Source organism: Pan paniscus, chromosome 8, assembly GCF_029289425.2.
Source record: "Pan paniscus chromosome 8, NHGRI_mPanPan1-v2.0_pri, whole genome shotgun sequence".
NCBI lineage: Eukaryota > Metazoa > Chordata > Mammalia > Primates > Hominidae > Pan > Pan paniscus.
In genome coordinates this window covers 81,611,967-81,631,595 of record NC_073257.2, presented here as the reverse complement: position 1 = coordinate 81,631,595, position 19,629 = coordinate 81,611,967, and the positions used below count along the sequence as shown (strand labels likewise).

General features: G+C 49.9%; 1 protein-coding gene across 6 annotated transcripts in view; it reads right to left on the bottom strand.

Annotated features, from left to right (window-relative positions):
• Window positions 1-19,629, bottom strand: part of TSPAN15 (tetraspanin 15) — a 62,086-nt gene that overhangs the window by 29,608 nt on the left and 12,849 nt on the right. The gene's annotated exons all lie outside the window — the stretch shown is intronic.

Below are 19,629 nucleotides of genomic sequence, written 5' to 3'. Positions count from 1 at the left end.
CCTGCAGGCCGGGCGCGGTGGCTCACACCTGTAATCCCAGCACTTTGGGAGGCCGAGGCGGGCAGATCACGAGGCCAGGAGATCGAGACCATCATGGCTAACACGGTGAAACCCTGTCTCTACTAAAAATACAAAAAAGCAGCTAGGCATAGTGGCGGGCACCTGTAGTCCCAGCTATTCGGGAGGCTGAGGCAGGAGAATGGCGTGAACCCAGGAGGTGGAGCTTGCAGTGAGCCGAGATTGTGCCACTGCACTCCAGCCTGGGCGACAGAGCGAGACTCAGTCTCAAAAACCGAAAAACTGCAACAACAACAACAACAACAAAAAATCAACCCTGCCACCTTGATCTTGGACTTCTAACCTCCAGAACTGTGAGAAAATAAATGTCTATTGTTTAAGCCATTCAGTCTGGTACTTGATGTTATGGCAGCCCTAGCAGACTAATACACACCCAATCTGGAGATGCCACTTTAGAGGAGAGTATAGATGGGTTAGGGGAAATGCCACTGGCTGGAGGGTCAGAGAACATGGGTTCGAGCCCCAGCTCTGCTACTTGCTAACCCTGGGCCTTGGACAGGCATTTGACCATGTGAGTCTGTGTTCTCATCTGAAAGACAGACATGAAGACATTCATTTCTGCACTGCTCACACCACGGCTTTCGCGAGTGAATGAATGTGGAAACACTACAAATCTGGAAGTGCGAGGCCGCCACAACGCATATTAAACAGGCAGGTCACCCTGTGCTCAGGGCAACAGACATTTCACACAGTACCATAACACGGAATTTACTTTCAGGATGACCACAGAGAAGGCCAAAGGTTGGAGCAGGAAGAATTTTGAGGGAATTTGCAAGTAGAATCCCTCACTCTCAACTTTTCTAACAGTGGACATGCTGTTACAGAACACCCTGTAACTTTCCACCAGGAGAACCCAGGCTTCTTGATGCTTGTCAACTGCCATGTGTGCTCACCCCAGGGCCTTTGCACAGGCAGTTCCAACTGCCTGGAATGCTCTTCCCCTGACACACTCATGGCTTACTCCCCCATCTCCTTCTCTTCTTTGCTCAGTTGCCGCCTGCAAAGGGAGGCCCTTCAGGGCCACTTTATTTACAGATGGGAAGTTCCTCCCCATGAAACTCCTGATCTCCTTTCTCTTTTTTATTTTCTCCTTTGCACTTACCAGTATTTAACATACTATACTATTTCTGGTTGGTTTTTTTTTTTTTTTGAATTTGTCTTCCTCACTAGAACATAAGCTCCAGGAGGGATTTTTCAGTTGCTTGGGACATCCCCAGCACCCAGACATTCTGACACTGAGGAAGTAGAATCAGCATTTATGATCAACATCTGCTGAATGAACAAGACCTGGGCTTTCCAATAGACCCTCTGAGTTCAAGTCAGGCACTGTCTACCCAGTCCCCTGCCTGTCCAAGGATTCTGACTTTCTGGGCCTCATGTTCCAGAGGGCAGGGACAAGTCATCAGATAACTGGACTTCTCCACTAAGCTGAAGGCAACATGGGAGAGTAAGTGGAAGACATGGTGCTGTCAGCTAGGGTCCAAGGAAAGGAAGGGATGATACAGACAGATGTTGTCGGGAGGTGACATGAGCATAGCCACCCCAGTGTCACCATGCAAAACACCGAGGAGGCCGCCCCTCCAGCCACTCACAGGGCTGCCTGAGCCTTAAACTGACTTCATGGGTCTCCTTACTGATCATCATGTCCTTAAGTAGATGCCCGTGACCTCCTTCTAAAGAGAGCTAAGTCCTGAATAAAGAGAAGTGACTGCTTCCTCCTAAGCTTTGATGCGTGACGGGGATGCCAAAAGTCAAACAAGCAGACAGAGCTTATGCAGAAACACAGGATAACAGAGGATTACCAGGAAACCATCTCACTTGGATCCAGTACTCTGCTATGTTTCAAGGCTAAGTGCCATTCCCCTTGGTTTGAAAATTAATCCAGGATTAGTGAGACCTTTCCCCCCAGTCTAGAAGGATGCCTTTCCAACACACAGGCCAGCAGGGACTCAAGACACTGACAAGCTCAGCCATCAGCCACTTACTAACAAGTTGGCCTTAGAAGGCAGGACACACACACATACATACTCATCCTCTACAGGAAAATGGAGACCATGAAAAATATCTACTTTTTGGTAGAGAAAGGTAAACCAGAGACTATCTGGACAGACACAGTCATGCTCCAAAACCCAGAACATGGAGAAATCACTGTTTGAGGGCAGCCTAAGTGCCCCAGGTCCTCGGAGAGCAATGGCGAGCAGCCTTTAAAAAGCCAAGTGCAGGCCGAGCACAGTGGCTCACGCCTGTAATCCCAGCACTTTAGGAGGCTGAGGTGGGCAGATCACTTGAGGTCAAGAGTTCGAGAGCAGCCTGGCCACCATGGCAAAACCCCATCTCTACTAAAAATACAAAAATGAGCCGGGCTTGGTGGCACATGCCTGTAATCCCAGCTACTTGGGAGGCTGAGGCAGGAGCATCGCCTGAACCAGGAAGGCGGAGGTTGCAGTGAGCCGAGATTGCACCACTGCACTCTAGCCTGGGTGACAGAGCAAGACTCCGTCTCAAAAAAGAAGAAGAAAAGAAAAGAAAAGAAAAAAAAGGCCAAGTCCCCTTCCTCAGTGACTCCACCCATGAGGAATCACTCACTAAACTCTAAACCTGGACAAATAAAAGAGCCCTGAGGCTCATCCACCTCAAAGCAGAAAATCATGGTTAAATAAGAACCCCATAGAGCATGGAAGTTTTCAGAGTCCAGGCATGGAGTGAATAAAATATTCAGGGACTTGGGTACTGGAAGGTAGCAGAGGTAGGGTTTTATCTTCCATTTTGATGAAAAGCGTAATTCTCAGCCTGTCGTGGAACAAACACAACTATTGTATCTTAACATTTTCAGAACTGGCCCGATATACTTTTGAAAGTTCTATGTTCCCTGTTGTAAAAAAAAATCCTTCTTCTTCCCTGGCAGGATGGGGACAGCTGACATCCTTCCCCATTCCCCTGCCCCCATCCTGTTCCCATTCCTCCTTCCTGCCTGAGACTGTGCTTCTGAGTTAAGGTAGTCTGCTTTGGAAACCATCCCCCAAACACCAGAGCTGCCACTGGCCCCAATGCTGAGCAGAACTGACCCCAGCCCTCTCCATAAAGGCAGTCAGTGGCTTCTTCTATTTTTACAAGCTCCCCAGAGCCCTGGGACCCACTCCAGAACACCCTTGCTGGCAGAAAACAAAACCCCTTGCTCTGATCTCACTCTCTGCTGTTATAAAGCATTGCCATTTCCTTGCTAGTTAGCCTTGAGACATTTCCAGACCATAAACCCCATGGGAAAAGCTCCCAAAGCAAATGTAAACCAAGAACTCCCTCAAGCAATCCTAGGCCCTATTTCTCCCGGTCTAGCAGAAGGCGCTGCCACCCCAACCCTCCCAGCAGCCTGGCAGGCAACTCCCAGGCAGCTCCCCATACAGCACAGGCCTCTCTGGCCTCCCCATTCAAGTGCTCCCAAGAGCAGCGGGCATGGGGAGAGGCCAGCATAAACCTTCCCAGGAACTTCAAAATTTCCAAATGATATTTACATCTCTGATGACATCAGTTTATCCATCTGAGGATAAAATTATCTGTCAATGCCAGCATGCAATCCCATCCGCTCCACTCTGCTAATTATAGCCTTCCACTAGGCAGCCGGCCACTCAGCTCTAGAACAGGAAGCAAATGGCCCATCTGTCAAGCAGGATGGCCTCAGCTAAACAGGGCTGGGGGTGGGGGGCACACGGCCATGCCCATTTGGGGCCAAAGAGGGAAAGTGCATGCTGCTGGCAGCCCACAGCCAAGCCCAAAAGCCCAGGCTTTGTGAACCATGTGGCGTCTTCAACAGGCTGCAGAGGAGCCCTGTGGCCCAGCATGAACCAGACCTGAAGGTCCCCTGCATCCTGGAACCCTGCTTCCTCCTGTGCAGGGAGAGGCCCAGTTCCAGGCAGCTGCTGGGAAGCAGGAGACTCTGTGAGGCATTCCAGCACCGGTGCCTCCTGAAGGAAGCATCTGGTCACCTGTGCCGGCTGGCTCACCACAGCTGGGGCAAATCTGCACTTAACGAGGACCTGCAAGGCCCATTTTCACCCCCAAAAGGCAAATACTAGGCTCTGTTGTGTTCCAGGCCCTGTATTACGTTCTATAGGCTCACAAGGGGCCAGAAGACTATTGAGAAGGGAGAGTAAGAGAGGCTGGAACTGATGGTCCAATGGATGGAATTTAGGGAGCTCTCAAACTGGAGATGGAGAAAAATCCACATCTTTACTTTTGTTTACCTCTAACTGAAATATCCCTTCCATGTGGGATGTGGGCAACAAACTGAAGTAGTATTAACGGCACCTGCAATTTTGTCACCAGTAGAAATCACTTTACAATTATTCTGAATATCTTAAAATGTCATTTACATTCCTCATTACTTCAAAATTATGATAGTATTAGGCGCACTGCTAGATCTTGTGATTGAATGCGCTGATAAAGTTGCACATTATTACATCAAAAATTTGGTTGTATAAAATGTTAATAATTGTATCCTACTATAACTGGTTTCTTTTGTATCCATGTGTATTTCATTTTATGCATTTAAATATCTTGTTCTGAAAAAGGATCGATCCACGGGCTTCCCCAGAGAACCAAAGGGTCCCTGGCACAAAAAAGGAACCCCTGGTCTACAGGAAGCAAATATCATTCCTGCCATGGAGAGGTGAAGAGGGCTCTAGGAATTTGAACAAAAGTGACAGGGAAGAGGGAGAGCGCAGAACATCAGGATGAGCCCCCTGCCAGAGCCCGCATTTCCTGGAAGGCCCTGAGAACCACTTCATTCCACAACCGTCTCATGGAGTATTTGAGGTCCAGGGCTCCATGTTGGACCAAAACAAAGCACTTTTCAGACTTTCTAGCTTGAAAGGGGGTGGGGAAGAGCTAAACTCCAAGGCTTGAGAGAGGTTTTGAATAAAGTGGGACTAGCAGGACCCCCTCCTCCTGCCCAGAGAAACCCTGCACCTCCCTTCCCAAGGCCCTCTGTCCCGAGGCCCATCCTGCCTGGCCCCGGGCCAAGCCCACCCTGCAGACAGCCACCTGCTCTGCACACTGCCACCTGCTCTGCACACTGCCACCTGCTCTGCACACTGCTGCCCCAGCTTCTCCTGTCCCAGAGCAGGGTGCTGGCGGGAGCAGCAGAGGCAACATAGAAGGCAGGAGTTCTGGGCCTCCATGGGTGAGCTCAGTACCCTTGGCCATGTCACTTCCCGCTTGTGGGCCTCATTTTTCACCTGTAAAACAGTAAAGCCTGTTGGCTCTTATAGTGATTATGCTTTGCCACTATCCTGTCAGGGGTCATACCTGCATCATCTCATCTCCCTTAATCAACATACCCCCTCAAACATCCAAGGAACAACTAATCTCGTTTTACAGACTAGGCTCAAAGAGACTAAGCAGCACTGAACCCATGAGACAGTCAGGATTCACAACCAAAACTCGTCTGCCTGGCCAGCCACTAAGGCTACCAGATGGGCCTTTTATGAAGAACTGGGGGGAAAGGGGTGTGAAACACCTTTGCAAAATACAAAGCTGACAATAGCAGAGCAGCAGTGCTGAGAACTTCCTAGATGATGCCAACACCTAGTGTGGTATCCACGAGCCACGTGTGGCTAGCAAGCTCTTGAAACGGGGCCCTGGTGCCTGAGGAACTGAACCTTCCATGTTATTTTGCTTTAAGTTAAATTCGACCACAGGTAGCTGGTGGCCACATTTTGGACAGCACAAGTCTAGAGCGTCTCTCGCTGGTGCTGCCCCTCACCACTCCTACAAGGTTCCTTTCTGAAGGTAGAGCCCATCCTTATGAAAAAGGTGGCCGGGTGCAGTGGCTCATGTCTGTAATCCCAGCACTTTGGGAGGCCAAGGGAGTTCGAGACCAGCCTGCCCAATATGGTGAAACCCCAACTCTACTAAATATACAAAAATTAGCTGGGTGTGGTGGCGTGCACCTGTAGTCCCAGCTACTCGGGAGGCTGAGGCAGGAGAATCGCTTGAACCCGGGAGGCGGAGGTTGCAGTGAGCCAAGATTGTGCCACTGTACTCCAGCCTGGTGACAGAGTGAGACTCTGTCTCAAAGAAAAAGAAAAAGGCACATGCTTCAACCCTCCTGCCACAAGCTAGGGAAGGCTCAGCAAGTATTCACCAACTTACTCGGGAGAAAACAGTCTTCTCTCCCACATCCCCAGGGCAGCTGGGTTCCTGCTGTCCCACTCCCCTTTCCTGTAAGGAAAGCAAAACAGACCAAGGATAGGAGGTCCTGGCAGTGCCCCCAATCCAAACTGCTAAAGGGCCCATTCTGTCTCCCCTAGGGAGCACCGGCCCCACCTCCAGGACCACCAGGCTGTACTCTAAGTTCTGGGGACACTGAACCTCCATCCCACTGACCTGGCCCTACTTATGCTTGAGGAACGGGGCTCCCCCACAACCCCAAATCAAAGCCAGCTCTTGAGAAAGCAGCAGAGGCTGCCTCCCGCCGCCAGCAAAGGCGCATTCACTTGTCTTTGTCACTAGTACTTTGCTGTCGACCCTGCCTTGACTCTGGACAGGACTTCTTCCTTTATAAAAACTGGACATCAAGTACAGAGAACCTGGTGAATTGTAATCCTCAGTCCCTGACATTCTCTGACACAGCCTGCTTTTGTTACTTTTTTTTTTTTGAGACCCTTTGAGACAGGGTCTCACTCTGTCATCCAGGCTGAAGTGCAGTGGCGTGATCATAGCTCACTGCAGCCTCGATCTCCTGAGCTCAAGCGATCCTCCCATCTCAGCCTCCCAAAGTGCTGGGATTACAGGTGTGAACCGCCATGCCCAACTTTGTTTGTTACTTTTGGTAACGTCAGAGCACATTGATCAAACCAGTCCTTCTGTCCCCACTGATCTGCTATGACCCCACTGTCATACTCTAAGGTTCTACATATGCCTGGGGCTGTTTCTGCCTATCTCTTCCATTGGTCATTCTGTCTGTCCCTAAACAAACCTCCTTATTGTAATGACTTCAGTTTTACAACACATCTTGCCATCTGGTAGGCCAAGTCTCTTCTTCCTGTCTTCTTCAGAAGTGTCCTAGATATTCTTAGATCTCGAATCTTCCATACACATTTTAGAATCATCTTCTCAAGTCTCGGGAGGAAATCAACTGAACTGGACGTTGATTGGAACCAGAATGAATCTATAGATCCGTTTGGGGAGAAATGGCATTTCTACTCTAGCAGGTCTTCCTGCTCCTAAGTGAATAAATAATAAATAAATATTTATTATTTGTAAATTATCCCTTTATTAATATTATTAAATAAATAATCCCTTCTTAATTTATGTTTTCTTTAAAGAATTATGGCTTCTTTAACAACAGTTCTCATTGCCTCCCTCAAGCTTTCCATGGTGTCTGAGTAGAGCTGGAGAAAGACATCTAACGTCTTGGGTTCATCAGTTCAAAGGTGACAAACATAGCCTTTGGAAAACAAACCTCTCTAGGAAGCAAAGTGGGCACACCAGTCTGTTTTGCTACCCCTCCTGTTGGCAATAGTTGCACATACTTGATTTAAGACTCCCACAGGCACACAGCGCATTCCAGGCTGTGAAGGAGCTAGGCTGGGAGTTTTGCAAACCCCAGTTATTCAATCCAGCCAGGGCAGAGAGTGGAATTTCTAATCCAGAACAACCACAAATGAAGCACAGGGTGGGAGTGGGGATGGCATGCCCTGGGCTGTTTTGGGGAAGAGTTTGGGGACAGGCAGGTAGAAGCGGTAGAACAAATAACTGACCAAGGCATTCTGAGACAAGATGCAGAGCAATTACTTCCTCCTGGGGAAACCAGAGAAGGACTCTGAAGGATGCACAGAGTTTGACTTCATGCAACTGGACCCTCCCTGAGCACAGGGACTGGCCTAATATATCTGCTGGGAGAATAAATCTGAGAAATGGTTTATGGCTTCAGACGCCTGTAAGCCCAAAGAAGGAACTCTGCGATGATCCCAGTCTGGAACAGAGCCTTCCAAGGCTTAAGGATAAGAATGACTCATGGTTAATCGGAGAACCACAGAAACAGCCATGGGAAGGAGAGTCAAGAGCAACTTCATCTCCACCCAACACCCTCCTCCCCCTGGTTTTCTTTCTCCCTCACTCTCCAGACCTCTCTGTCTCTCTCTCCCCACCTTCCATGTGTCTGAACCAAGAGAGTCACGGGCCTGCCTCCCAGGGCTGTGTCCCCAGCGTACATGGGTAATGGTGTCTGGTGATTTTCTTCCCAGATCTCAGCCCTGGGTGGACCTCCGGCCAGGCCCCCCCAGACCCAGCTGACTCAGTAGCCAGAGGTCAGTCAGAGCAGAAGACAGTGCTCCCGGATGCACCCTGGATGTCTGGCCCTGGCGGTGAGACAGGAAGTCCCCAGCTCAGGCCACTGCCGGCAGCATCCTCTGTCTGGGGTTGGAGCTCTAGCTGAGGGGTAGGAATGGGGAATGGAGACTGGAATTCTGGGTATGGGCTTAGGGATCCCAGGAATGAAGAGCTGGGTGGGGTGGGCTGGAGTGGGGCTTGCTTCCTCCCAGGGTAACCGCTCAGGGGTATATTCCTGTGTCAAAGTACTGCTGGTCACCCCTCCTCCTCCTTCCTCTGGCCAGGACTGTGTCCCTCTGCAGCCCACAGCATCCAATCAGCTAAGCCTCCACCACTCGTAACTGTAGGCCACCACCAGCAGGAGTGAGTAAGATGGCCCAGATCTTCCTTCTCTCAGACCCTTTGAAAGGAGACATGGGCTCACAGAGATGACAGGAGGTCTTTGTCCTATACAACAGCCTCCATTCCAAGGTCCTGGCAGCCTTTCGGAGCCCATCCTGTCTGGGAACTGGTTCATGCATCCCCTATTCCTCCACTGGCCTAGGGTCTTCCCTAGAGACTGCCTGAGAGTTATCCTCATGGGGCCCAAAGTGAGGGCAAGAGGAGTTCCAGGGAAGGGGTATGGGAGTGCCCTGTGGTCTCACTGTCCTGATCCCTCTGGGCTGCTGAGAGGAGAAGCCGCCATAAGGGAGAGCCATCTGAAAAGGAGCAGGCGGTGGGGAGAGCAGGTGGGGGGAGGAGGGTGGGCAGAGATGAAGGGAACTCCAACAGCAGGAGCCGAGGATGTGAGGCTCAGTCAGAACTGCCGGCTCCCAGGGGACACCTGGCTGAATCGGGCATATAGAAACTGCCTCTACACAACTTGGGCAATGTTAAGGCTTATTATTATTTCATGTATTTTGTTTTTAATGTTAGATGTAGTTTCCTATATAAAAAAGAAATGCATCAAATTGCTTTTTATATATGTGGCCCTTGGTTTATTCTTTCCCCCTTTGCATGGAATCCCACATTTGAACTGTACCCTTTGCCCCTGAACTATGGATAGAAGGCAGAGGAGGCAATCAGATCTCAAGTGTCTGGAACGTGCAGGGCCTTAATGAAGATAAATGGCCCCAGTCCAAGGGCTCATGTCTCCAAAGAGGACAAAGGGGAAAGGGAAGGAGCACTGGGCGGCTGGCCACATGGGCACCCTAGGCTCCAATCCCAGTTCTGCTATCAACTCTTTGTGACCTTGGGCAAGTCCCTTACCTTTTCTGAGCCTCAGTTTCCCAGTTGGCATGACAACCCCGAGGGTTGCTCTACTGCTCCGGGAGTCCATGGAAATTCCCCTCAAATCCTGGCACATCAGCAGACTGTGGGCGGCCCCCCTCCTCCTCTCGCCCCACACACTGCTCTGACTCCACCCCCACGGGCTGCCTTCTGCTCTCCCACCCAGCCCAAGGATGTCACATTTCCGCCATGGTAAAACCCTAAAGCGGACAGCAATGCCTTCCCTCCCCAGCCTTGATGAAGGCACACACCTCCAGCACTGCCTCCCATAGCAGCCTCGGAAAGGAGACAGTTTCCCGGAAATACTAAAGCCAAAAGGGGCTCATACCCATCCTCCAAGCTCAGCTCAAATCCCTCCTCCTATCGCTTAAGCCCAGGAGATCAAGGCTATAGCGAGCCATGATCGTGCCACTGCACTCCAGCTGGAGTGACAGAGCAAGATTCTGTCTAAAAACAACAACAACAAAATGCCCTCCTCCCCTGGGAAGTCTTCCTGGATCACCCCAGCTATAGGGATATCTCTCCACTTCTGAATATCTATAAAACCAACAATGGGAAGCCCTTGCTGGTAGTGATATTGAGAGTACTAACTATGCCCTTTGGACAGGGAATTCCGGGTATCTCTTATGGACAGCATACAGGACATGGTGGCTAGATCCAGCAACACACATACAACTTTGCCCTCAACAACTTCACAGTCTGCACGTACTATGCAAATGCGTTAGGATGTCCCAGAAGTTCACAGAAGTTTGGTGACTTAGTTACAAGACCACACTGTCCTCATGGAAGCCAGACAGAAAGTGGTTAGGGCCCAAGCCAGTTCACAATGGCCAAACAAACCACAATATCCTGAAGCCAGATGCCACGCAAAAGCTCCTGGGACCCGGCAGGCGCTCAGTAAATGTTACTTCTTCCCCAGTAACCATGTAGCACTGTTGTAATGCTGACATTTCAAAACCCAAGTCAGAAGCCAGAAACCATTTCCCCTTCAGACCCTCTTTGGTCCAGGGTTAATTCCAGGGAGGGAGGAGTCCCTATTCTGAATTCCAAGGCAGCACTCATTGATTCCACATACACTAAGCACCTCTTATGTACCAGACATTTGGAATAAGCAGATAAGATGAGTTCCTGTCCTCAAGGAGCTCTGTCTGGTGAGAGACATACCAGCACACCAACACATGTGGGAATCAGCAAAACCCTGGGGTAGATGTGATCAAGTGTGCAAAGGCGCCAGAGAGGAGACACTATATCAGAAAGGCAAGATCAGGGAAGGCTTCCTGGAGGAGGTTATGTTTGAACGGAGTCCATTTAATGGACAAGCAGGAATTCCTAAGGTGGACAATAGGGATAAGGAGTTCCAGATGCCCATGAAGGTACCACAGGAACAGCAGGTCAGGTCAGCAGAGCTGGAATCAAGGACAGGCAGAGGACGAGGGAAGGGGCGGCGAACAGGGAGGTTCACAGAAGCAAGAGCACCAAGGCCAGGTCTCATGGGTTAAGCCAAGAAGTCCATTTATTCACATGACATCTATTGACTGAGTGGTTTTTGCACACCAGGCATTGTTTAAAGCCAGTGGGTCTCAAAGTTTTTGGCCTCAGAACTCCTTTTCATTGTTAAAAATGTTTGAAGATTCTGGAGCTTTTGTTTATGATGATATCCATCAATTATTTACCATAAATTAAAACTGAGACTTATTTTAAATATTTATTAGCCCAGTTAGAAATAACAAGAGATAGCTGGGAGCAGTGGTTCATGCCTGTAATCCCAGCACTTTGGGAAGTGGAAGTGGAAGGTTCACTTGAGTCCAGAAGTTCGAGACCAACCTGGGCAACACAGGGAGCCCTCATCCCTACAAAAAGTAAGAAGAATTAGCCAGGTGTGGTGGCACGGCTCTGTGATCCCAGCTACTTGGGAGGCTGAGGTGGGAGGATGGCCTGAGCTCAGATCAAGACTGCAGTGAGCCGAGATTGCAACACTGCACTCCAGCCTGGGTACCAGAGTCGAAAGAGAAGGGGAGGGGAGGGGAGGGAAGAGGGGAGGGAGAGAAGGTGGGGAGAAGGGGGGAGAGAGAGAGAGAGAGAGAAAGAAAGATTGATTTATATGTTAAATAGCATTTTTTTATTTAAAAAATTCCCCCAAAAGACACAAAAACTGAGTGGGCAGAGTGGCGTGGGCTCTGCATGTTTGTAAATGTTAACGTCTGGCTGCCAAGAAAGCAGCTGGATTCTCAGATCTGCTCCTCATTGGCTCCACTGCCACATCGAGTGTTCAGGTGCCTCTGGAATACTCCATCACATGCTCCCAAGAGAGTGGCAATGGGAGTCTTACTATTACTATGAAAGTGGTTCTAGATGCAAGAGCCCCTGAAAGGGGAACCCAGAGGTCCCTAGACCCACTTTGGGAGCTACTATTTTAAGAACTGGGTGTGCAACGAGAGCAATGAAAGAAAACCACAAAAATCCCAGCTTTGGTGGAGCTCACATTCTACTTGGGGAGAGGCAAATAAGTAAGAAAAATATATACTGTGCTATGGTTATAAGTGCTACCAAGAAAAATAAAACGGGGAGGAAGGCTAGGGAAGCTGGGGAAAGGGGCCGTCAGTGTGGCCAGGGAGGGTGACATGTGAGCAAAGACTTGGAGTAGAGGAGGGACCAAGCCACACGGATACATGAATAAGCATCCAAGCAGGCACCATGGCCTTGGGATGTGTCTGTGTTTTCAAGAAACAGCAAGGGGGACGGGGCTGCTGGAGAGGGAGCATGTAGGAGATGAGGCAGTGGGCTGATCAGGAGGGGACTCTGAGGCCACTGAGAAGACTTGACTTTTGCTCTGAGTGGATGGGAGGCACTGAAAGTTTGCAGAGAAGTGCTCTGTTCCAACTGTGATCTTTTTTTATTTTAAATAATTGAGATGGGGTCTTGCTATGTTGCCCAGGCTGGTCTCAGACTCCTGGGCTTCAGCAATCCTCCTGCCTTAGCCTCCCAAGTAGCACTTGCCACCATGCCTGGCTGTGATCTTTAAAAGAGTTGCTTGGACTGCTATGCCAAGAGACTGGGAGATGCAGGTGGGAGGGGCTGGTCAGGGAGCTACTGTGGTGACCAATGTGAGGTGACAGTGGCCTGGACCACAGTGGGCATGTGAAGGTGTCTAGAAGCAGGCAGTGTATTTTGAGGCTGGAATAGGGAAATAATTGAAATAATTTAAGCAGGGGAGTCTCACATTCAGATTAACTTTTAAAAGTTCTTTCACCAGGGTGTTTCACATCAGCCTATGTGTTCATCATCATGGGGAAAGGTGCCTTTGCAATGGAGAGGACTGGTCAAGTTCAGCCTGGCCAACCATGGTGTGGCCAGATAGCACACACCCCCTAATGTGATATTCCATACCTCCCGCTGCACACCCTGTGAAATGCTCCTGCAGGAAATGTGTGGCCTGAACCTAATCATGAGGAAGCTGTGAAGCTATGAAGCAACTCAGACATCCTACAGATCAAGTGGCCTGGAGGCTTCAAAGGACTCAAAAGAAGTAAGGATAGTCTAGGCGGGGGAGATTAAAGAGACATAGAGCCAGAAGTAATGTACAAACCTTGGGTGGATCCTGAATTGGGTAAAATATCACCACAAAGAACATTTGGGGAATGAGGTGCTTTCCAACACCATCAGACAGTTCTTTGATTCTCTTGAGAGACCAGCTGGGTGTCGTACAATTGAATTCAACTCTGACACATTTACCTGGAGTTAGCATCAGATCCCACAGGTTAATGTGCTCAAGCCCACGAGATTAGGCTGGGCATGGTGGCTCATGCTTGTAATGCTAGCACTCTGGGAGGCCAAAGTGGACAGATTGCTTGAGCCCAGGAGTTTGAGACCAGCCTAGGCAACACGGCAAAATCTCATCTCTACAAAAAAATACAAAAATTAGCTGGACGTGGTGGTGTCCACCTGTTGTCCCAGCTATTTAAAAAAAATTACTATTAAAAGTAATGGCAAAAACTGCAATTACTTTTGCACCAACCTAATACGTGGGAGGCTAAGGTGGGAGGATTTCTTTTTTTTTTTTTTTAATTTATTTATTTTATTGATCATTCTTGGGTGTTTCTCGCAGAGGGGGATTTGGCAGGGTCATAGGACAATAGTGGAGGGAAGGTCAGCAGATAAACAAGTGAACAAAGGTCTCTGGTTTTCCTAGGCAGAGGACCCTGCGGCCTTCCGCAGTGTTTGTGTCCCTGGGTATTTGAGATTAGGGAGTGGTGATGACTCTTAACGAGCATGCTGCCTTCAAGCATCTGTTTAACAAAGCACATCTTGCACCGCCCTTAATCCATTTAACCCTGAGTGGACACAGCACATGTTTCAGAGAGCACAGGGTTGGGGGTAAGGTCACAGATCAACAGGGTAAGAATTTTTCTTAGTACAGAACAGAATGAAAAGACTCCCGTGTCTACCTCTTTCTACACAGACACGGCAACCATCCGATTTCTCAAATGTTTTCCCCACCTTTCCCCCTTTTCTATTCCACAAAACCGCCATTGTCATCATGGCCCGTTCTCAATGAGCTGTTGGGCACACCTCCCAGACGGGGTGGTGGCCGGGCAGAGGGGCTCCTCACTTCCCAGTAGGGGCGGCCGGGCAGAGGCGCCCCTCACCAGGTGGGAGGATTTCTTGAGCCTGGGAGGTGGAGGTTTGCTTGAGCCTGGGAGGTAGAGGTTGCAGTGAGCCAAGATCAAGCCACTGCACTCCGGCCAACCTGGGTGACAGAGTAAGACTCTGTCTCAAAAGAGCCTACAAGATTGCCTGACCTTCAGATGCCAATCACAAGTCCAGGACTCAAAGTCTGGCTATAAGTCAGGGGTTCCCACAACCCCTTCTCCAAGTTTGATAATTTGCGCGAATGGCTCACAGAACTCAGGGTTACTTATATTAACCAGTGTATTACAAAGAATACAACTCAGGAACAGCCAGAGGGAGGAGATGCACTGGGCAAGGTGGGGAGGGAGCTCCCAGGCCCTCTCTGAGCCCACGCCCACCCCTCAACACCTCAGTGAGTTCCCAAACCCAGAAGCTCATCAAATCTCATTGTTCAAGAGTTTTTCTCTTCTACTGGTTGAGAGCTGGAAGAAAAAAAAAAAAAAGTTTTACATAGAGCTCAATCTCCAAGCCCCAACCCTCACCCCCACCCTCACCCTTTCTGTCCAGCCCACAGGAGGGGCTGAACGGTCCAACCCTCTAATTATTTGGTGTTTCTGGTGATTCGCCCCATCCTAAGGCCGTCTAGGGCCTTACCCTAAGTCATCGCATCAGCGTAAACTCAGGTGTGACTAAACGGGCTCATTATTAATAACAAAAAGCATTCCTATCAGGAAATTCCAAGGGTTTTAAGAGCTCTGTGCCAGGAACTGGGGACAAAGAACAAACATATTTCTTACAACACAGGAATGTCATAAGAAATGTGGCCTGTATATAGGACTGAAAAGTTTGATTTCATGGTGATTTTTTTTTTAATCAGATGGACAGCAGTGGTGTGAGGAAGAATGCCCTTTCTGGGAAGGCGAATGCTGGGGTATTTAGAGGAGTGGGGTCACAACGACTGCAGCCTCCTTGTAGCTGGGTTGGCAAAAAAAGAAGTGGTGTATTTAGAGAGAGCTCTTAAGACAAGATGTTCACAACTGATAACTCAGAAGCACGCAGATGTTCTTTGAATTCCTCCTTCCATTTTTCTGTGCGTTTAACTTTTTCAAAAAAAAAAAAGTCCATTTCCTCTATCGCAGCTTGATACAGAAAGTATTGATTAGGGGATACTCCAGCCACCTGATAATGCTCCCCATCTGGTATGAGAGAAGGGGGCTCTCTCGGCCCTACCCCAGCCTACCCCAAGCATCAGAACCAAGGAACAAAGAGCCGCTGCCCCACACATCAGTGCACTGACTTGCCAAGAGCCATGACCCGGCCACACCAGGGCATACCGGGTCTCCCCAGGCAGGCTGTGGGCAGCCAGCTGGGGGTCTTTCAGTTCTTTAGAGCATCTTTCCCCAGTGCCTGACACAGGGCCCAGTGTGTGCACCTGGTGATTAAGGGTGGGGATTCAGGGAGTCTTGGGTCTGGCTTCCAGACACCGATCAGCTCTCCTAATGAGAACGTGGGAGAGCGGGGCAGGGGCTGGAGTCTCATGGGTGGGGACAGTTTTCCAGGCAAGTCTTTCCTAATTGGCTTTCTGAATTTCCCTTAAACAACAAAAGGAACCAGCTGGCCCCAGTAGGTCTTGGATCAGGTACAACGTAGGCAAGTAACACACGACAGTCCCCATCAGGACCCCAGACGCTATAACATTCAGGGCCTCAGAGGTCACCCCTCAAGTTTCAGATGCACTGGGACATTTTTTATCAAAAAGAAACCCAACGCAATGTATAAACTGTGATGCTGGGTCCTGATTTTTTTTAAGACACTATGAGAGATGTTTTAGGGACAATTAGATATGTTTTTGCATAAACTTAGTATTTTCTTAGGCATGATAATGGTGTTGTGGCTCTAACTATATCCAAGAACATTCTTTCACCTTTTCTACAGCAACCAAGTTCTGTTTTCCAAGAAGAGGTGTGTGTGTGTGTGTGTGTGTGTGTGTGTGTGTGTGTTGTTTTGTTTTGTTTTGTTTAGAGGAGACAAGGTCTCACCCTATTGCCCAGGCTGGACTACAGTGGTATGATCATAGCTCACTGCAGCCTCAACCTCTTGGGCTCAAGCGATCCTCCTGCCTCAGCCTCCCAAGTAGCTGGGACTGCAGGCACATGCCACCACACCTGGCTAAAGGAAGAGGTTTGTTTACTACAGGTTTGCGTCTTCCTTTGCCTAAAGCTTCAGACCAGATTCAGTGCCATCAGGAAAGTCTCAGTGGCCCCAGGCAAGGGTCAGCTCACCAGAGGCCTGGGTCTGGTGGCCTGTTCTGGCCTGGAATTAATGCCCAAACCAGATGTTTCACTAACTGCTACCTGGAGCTAAATACAGGCTGTAATGGGAACCTACCTATTACACATCCAAGTGCACCTATTAGGAAACAGCGTGCCGAGGGCTTTAGAACATGCCCCTCACTGCATGGGGAAGAGGCCTGGGGGAAGGGAGAGGGAGGGTCGCTTGTCACCTTAAATCCTTTTCTCCTCTGCTTTAAGAAAATCAGGACAAGAGAAGATGCATGCGACAAGCCAACATGACCATGAAACCCTGTGCAGAAAGTGGCAGCCGGGAAAGGAGGTAAAGGTCAGGAACGGGCTCCCAGAGGGCTGGCGCTGATGCGACCCAGCAAAGAGCCCAGGCCAGCTGCAGGTGCTGGGCCACTTACGAGCTGCACAATGCTGGCCAGACCATCTCCCTCAGAGCGCCAACTGCCTCTCCACTGTGACATGGGAATATAATGGTCACGCGAAGGAGACCCTGAGGTGGTGAAACTCCTTTGTAAACTGTAAGATGCTGTACCATAATGAGAAGCCACTTCCTTCTCTAACAGTCAGCAGTACACAGACTGTGTTAAGTGTCTGCACCTGACCAAGAGGTGCCACAGTGCCTATGTTCCCAGAAAAGAGCTGGAAGGAACCACTGAGAACTCCCAGTGTCTCCCAAACTCCAGCCATTCTCCTATCACGTCTCCACGTGGTCAGGTTGGCCAGCTACTTGCATTATTATTAACTCGATGTTTTAATAAAACCCCACTGGCTTTTCTTACTCAAGTAAATACGGTCCTGACCTAAACTAATCAAGATCTACACAATCACAAGTTTGAGGTACTAATTATTTTTTTAATACACATCACACTTCCCACATGCATATTAAAATGTTTAAATGTTCCCCCATGGCCCAGCTACAATCATCTTGTGCACCACCAGGAATCAGCGGGGGGACGCTGATCTGGCCCAACCCCCTGATTTTGCAGACGGGAATCTGAGGCTGAGAGAGAGGCTGGCACTTCCACAAGGTCACACCGCAAATTAGCCCTCACTCAGCAGCTGCGACCCGGGTCTCCCAGCTCCCAGGCCAGTGCTCTGTCACAACACAGGCCACCCTCCCTCATCAGGAACAAGACTTCTCACGCCCTGGCATATCCTATCCAAAAAAATAAAAATTAAAGGATGCATTTCTGAAGGACAGTGATGCTGGCCCCACTTCTGCCTTCCTGCAGCTCCAGAGAGCCAGTGGGATCTGGGCCCTGGCCTCTGGTGCCACTTCAGGTCAGCTTGCTCCCTCTATCCCCACACAAGGTGGCAACTGGCCCACCTCCCTAGGGGAGCCTGTGGCCCCTACCCTGGGAAGCTGGTGCTACTCCAGCAGAGATACCAGTCCCTGTGTTAGCAATGTCTTGTAACTTCTACGTAAAGTTACAAACCTGACCAGGATGGCCTTCTGGAAGCGCAGAGCCTCGGGGAGGATCAGAGATGCCCTCATGCCTAGAACATGTTTGATGAGTGACTAAATGACCAAACCACCCATCCCCAAAAAGTCCATCGCTCTAAGAAAAGTTCTTCCAAGAAAGAAGAACAAACATCTAGGCCAGGAAGGAAGCGGGTAAGTCTGCCGAGAGAGAGAGGCTTCACACCCCACCTCCAGCTCTCACGAGTGAGTTACCTAACTCTCTGAGCATCTCTTTCCCAAGTGCAAACGAGGCAAGAGCAGCGCTATCTCTTAGGTTGCTGGAGGTTGAAGTGAGAGAATGGCTAGAAAACAGCTCAGCCCAGAGCCTGGCACACAAGAAGGGCTCGTTAACTGTTAGCTTTAAAGACAATATAGGACAACCTAGGAGGATGCAGAAGGCACAACCCAGCTAGACAGAGTGTGGGGGAATTCCTGGCTGAAAAAAGTCAAGTTTCATTCCATGTGAGGCCGGCACCAGAAGACCACAGTGGAGAAGGAAAATACTGTAGAAATGAACAGGCCAGAAGTAGGCCCCACCCCATCTCAGGGTCTGTGGGTCCCTGAACAACTCCTGCCCTCATCTTGTCTCTGCTCTGAACATGAGTCTACCCACCTAGTGGTTGGAAAGCCAAGTGGCCACTGCCACCCCCAGGGGAAGCCCAGAGCCCAACACCCCGAAGCTAAGTGTCTCTGCCACAGCCTCCTGGGAGACTCTGGCCAGGCCTGCTTGCTCCACCCAGATCACAGAATGTCTGCAGCTGTCAGAGCATGCTGCTTGGACTCAGTGAGTGCCAGCTTCTCAAGGGGACAGGGACAGGGCTGGTTCATCTGTCCCTGTGACCCGGTCCCTCCCAGGTCAGAGGCTGAGTCAGAACCAAGCCAGAGGCATGAACAGGGTTCCCCCAGCCTGGGTTCTGACCCTGCAGAGAACATTCTTCCCTTCTCTGTGAGAGGTCATAATTCAGGCCTCTGTCCCCACACCCTGGCTGGAGAGGAAGCTCCTGGTTTGAAACCACTGAGTAGTGTCCATTGTCCCCCCTGCACACTAGAGATTGTCCCATTGGCAGAGTTTCAGAACCAGGGGCACATGCTGGGTGGCTTGGGGCTTGGTTTCCTTCTCTCTGAAAGGAAGGGGTAACACTAGATGCCCTCTACGGCCCCTCAAAGTTCAACCCACTGGAAGTTCCGGCCACATCCTAACTGCCCCACACAATGGGTGACGCTCCTGTTCTGAAGCTGTCAGGGAATCCCACGTTTTACAGCTCAGCTTGGCAAGCAGTTTTGATTTAACTGTTTTCACAGACGGCAAGTCCTTCCTGAGAGCTAGCTCGCATCCACCTTCCCCGGTTTTAACCTCTTTCCATTAGGTTTTCCTTGCAGAAGAGAAGCCCCAAGAAACCAGCTGTAGGGCATGGCCCCCTGGCCTGAGGACGGGACAGAAGCCTCACTCCCCACAGTCTCACTCCTCCCCCAGCCCCTCTGTTCTCGCCCCACTCCTTCCCCCTTGGTTTTCAGCACAACCCACAGAAGGAAGGTGGTTCTCAGGGCCCTGCTCAGTTG